General features: G+C 45.3%; 1 pseudogene; it reads right to left on the reverse strand.

Annotated features, from left to right (window-relative positions):
• Positions 1 to 323: 323 nt before the first annotated feature.
• Positions 324 to 4,213, reverse strand: LOC119300037 (annotated as a pseudogene).
• Positions 4,214 to 4,322: the final 109 nt, after the last annotated feature.

The following is a 4,322-nucleotide window of genomic DNA, read 5'->3' on the forward strand; positions in this document are numbered from 1 at the left end:
ACGCGCGCGCGCACACAGCAGCACACACGTACGCACGCGCGTGCACACACGCACGCACCCACAAACACGCAGCAACACTTGCACACACACGCACATCATCAGTAGCACAGATGTGCGCACGCGCACCGCACCACGCACCCGCTCACGCACAAACATACTACATGAGGGACAAAATGGTCTTTTTAGACGCCATTTAGGCTAAAAATGGATAGAAGTGTTATAAAAGGCATAAAATTTAGACTTCTTACTAGATAGGGAAGAAATCATTTGTCGATGTCAAATAGGGCATAAAATTTAAGCACGGTGTTAAATAAGGAATTCTCTCAAGAAAGAGAGAGCTCCCCAGATGCCGCCGTCCCCTGCGCCCACCTTCTCCTCTTCCTCACGCGGCCATCCCTCTCTCTTCCTGATGCATCCTCTTTCTTCTCATCCTCCCACTCCCAGCTAGGGTTGCCGCCGCCGCCCCCCCACTACAAGAAATATGTCAACTTGTGACCAGCACTATTGGTCATTGAATGGTCACTGTTTTCAATTTGTGACCTTTTTGTGACCAAAAACATAAGTTCAAAAGTTGGCCGTCATAAACTGACTATAGCGACCTTTCTTCTGGAATGGTCGTAGACGTTTATGACCAAAATACGTCTACTGTGGCGTTTTGGTCACTAGCAACCTCCCCAGGCCACGTAGGCATCCAGCGTGGCAATCTGATGTGGCACAAGATTCAGCCCGGTCTAGTTCGATTTTCTACATGGGCCTAGCCCAACAATTCGGCCTTTTTATATAATTTTCTATCAATTTTTGATCGGCTTCATGGGCCAAGCCCAACATTGCAACTTTTTTTATTGTTGGGTTGTGGCCTTTTTGTCTAAACGAATTTAGTTTTTCTTTTTTTCCAAAAGATGGGTCCACTAGTCAGATGGGTCCCGGTTGTCAGGTTCTGGTAACTGGGTCCCATTTGTCATGTTCTAGTAAGTGGGTCGCATCTATCAGGCTCATATTCTTCATATTCGAACCAGTATTTAAATGGGCGGACAAAAAGCACACATAATACTTGAAATAAGAGCAACCAGATCCTTACAAGTGTAATACAGTGGCAATCACAGTAATGACTACAAGTGTAATACAATACTTTACAAGCTTTACAAGCAATCACAAACTCACAACATGCCAAACTCGTTGGACTACAATAGTGATATGAACAACATGCCGAACTAGCTGGACAACTATAGTTAGGGCTGGGAACAAACAAAACGACCTTCAAGAAAACAGACAACATGCCTTCCTCGGTCGCTCTGTTACATGAATCAGCAGGGAAGAATCAGAAAAGGTGAAGAATCAAAACAGACCATTCAAGAAAAGGAAACTTATTTAGAATGATAACAAAAATTGAGCTAGTACCATGCTTTTTGTTCTCCAGCTAGTTAAAATGAGATAACTCGTTCATACAAGAAAACAGAGATGCAATATGAACACACAGCAGGATTGACAAGTACACAGCCGGATTCAATAATTTTTTAGGATCGCAAGACACCAATATAAGCTAGAATTGACAAGTACACATCAAGATTCAATTCATCTTGCCCATATACAGCAACCAACAGACATCTAACATTTCAGCATGCACATACAATTTATTTACTTATTTTTGAGCAAAATCGCCCACTGCCAAACAAAATGTCCTTTCATTTGATAAATAAGATAGCAGGCCAAAGAACGGCAAGCGTACAACAAACACACTACAGATAAGCAAGATACTAGAGGTCAGCACACAAGTCATATCATATATTCTGTTAACCTTTGACACATCATGTAGAATTATGAGCTTGACAGTCGTCGGTCTAACCATATCACGCAAGCAACAGCATACAAACTAATTAGCCGTACTATATATGATGCAACATACGGACAGAATTTCTACCTTGTTATCATTAGGGAGCAACAGGGAGTGGGGGAAGATTTCGATCGGCTTCGTGTCATCTGCCATCACCACAAACTCAGAGTCTTGGTAGCTGGGGAAAATAGAAAACAGAGATTAAAAATCATAGGAACTGAAATTAGCAGGAACGACCAAAGCACGCAGCTAGGGACTGGTCACCTTCAAGGTAGAACAATGAATTAACTAGTTTTAGTCAAAGTCGTAAGCATGCACATACAAACATACATACGAATTGAACCAGAATCCATGTATGTCTGTGCACTTAATTGCAGGTTCTATCCAACTTGCAATTGGAAGGAGTACAACCTAGTTTACTAGCAGCCTAACAAAAGATTCAGGTTCTTGGTTTGGTGCATGAATCCTGCTGTCGTAGACAGACAGAGAGGAAAGAGCACTGACGGCACAACTACGACAGCAGAGCGATGCAAGCCAGTGAGGCAGTGCTTGATAAGCTATTGATAAGCAATTTGCACACAATTAGCAGGCAACCAACAAAGTAATGTTGTATACTGTTCTGCAGTAAAGAGTAGAATTTCTTTCTGTTGGCTCTGAAATTTCTTTCCATGGTGCACACATGACATACCATCGATTTGAATGTGAAACTTAATTCTGCACAATTTAGTTGCTTATAAATTTCAGCACCAGATTAGCATGTCTCGTTACTAATGAAGTACTTCCTTTATCAATCATAGAATGGAAGGAATCACACAACATCGGGTAGTACTGTAATTGGATTTAGTAGTAAATTTGTAGATACATGTGGTTGGTATCTACTAGTAGGGAGTTGCACAGCATCTGGTGTTCTAATTAGAGAGTTGCTAGTGTGTTTTACTTACCCTGCTCTGCTCTTCTTTTCTACAAGCGAAAGCAGAGCAGGGAGAGCAAGCACACTACCATAACATACAAAGCCATCTACAACCAGCCCAAAAACATACATACCTATAGGACTCACTCACACACTGCCATTGTGTTATGGATGAGCAAGTCTAGTGTGTGAGAGAAAATGCAGACAAGTTGAGGTAAAGTGCTGACCCCATGCTGTGAGGAACAGATCGAGGAGCTAATAACTAGGCAATGCAGCACCAAGTCCGACTCTACTACTACTACCTGTGATGCATCATTGTTGATCCATGGCAGATAATAGTAAAGATTAGAATCCATGATTTTGATACAGAAGTTACCTAGCCTGGTAGCCTAGCATAGAACAGCACTACATAGTACTTGGCCAGCAAATTTGAGCAATTCAGTGACCGCATCGCATGACAACAAATATAAAAACTATGAACAACATTGCATACGATGTGTGACAACAGAGAACACATTTGACAATGCAGAACGCATGCGCAACCACACATCCCATAACAAGGTTACAATCTAGAGGCAGTTAGCTAGCTGCTACCAGATCACTCACTCATCAATATAGAACTGCAAAAGAGCGCAAAAGAAATAAATCAACGAGAGCATAAGGCATACTATAGCCAGCTAGCTAGATTTCATCTTGAGACTTATCCTTGTGCTTCTGTAGCATCTCGATAACTTGGTCCAGGGCTGGGTCTCCGGGCCTCCGAAAAACTCGGTCGCCGATCTTGAACTTGTACGCCTCCGGCTGCACAGAATGAACTCCTTCAACTATAAAACACATACATCCATGCATGTATACACTTGAGCTAGCATGCACCAACCAGTGTGTAACTAACCAACTACTCCAGCTAATTAACTTCAAGCATGAACAATTAACCAATTAAACAAGACAGAAACTAGCGTAATGATCTATAAACAAAATGGGAAGTAAGCATACATGACCTGGAGGTCGTTGGAAGCTCGGGCGTGACCTGGAGGTACTTGGTCTTGTCCTTGAGCCCGGCCATGGCCACCTTCTTCCCCGAACACGGACACATACACCTTGCACACCTGCAGACACAAACCGGAGCAGAGACAAGGAACTCAGCATCACAGATTGCAGCGCAGCCGCATCGTTTCGAGGGAGAGTCCGGGCGTGACCTGGAGGTCGTTGGAGAGCTCGACGTCGGCGATGGTGGTGGGGGAGGAGAGGTAGCGGCCGGCACCGAGGGCGGCCTCGGGGAGGACGGCGCTCTGCATGACGGGGTCGCGGGTCAGCATGTCCGCCAGCTCCCGCTGGATCTGCTTCGCCACCATTCGCACCCGTCGCTCCTTGGCCATGCACCGCACCACGCACAGACGCCGCACGGAGACGGGCGCCTCGGCAGCAAGGGCCCGTGGCAGCGGCGGGGACACCAGCGGTCGTCACGGGAACATCCTCACTGGCTTCATGGTGGTGGGGGATTTTGCACCGCGGTGAGGCCGTCCGCCGTCGCTGTGGGGAGTGGGAAGGGGAGGGGCGAGAGGAGGAAGGCGTGGGGAACGG

This window comes from Triticum dicoccoides, chromosome 5A (genome assembly GCF_002162155.2).
Source record: "Triticum dicoccoides isolate Atlit2015 ecotype Zavitan chromosome 5A, WEW_v2.0, whole genome shotgun sequence".
Taxonomy (NCBI): Eukaryota; Viridiplantae; Streptophyta; class Magnoliopsida; order Poales; family Poaceae; genus Triticum; species Triticum dicoccoides.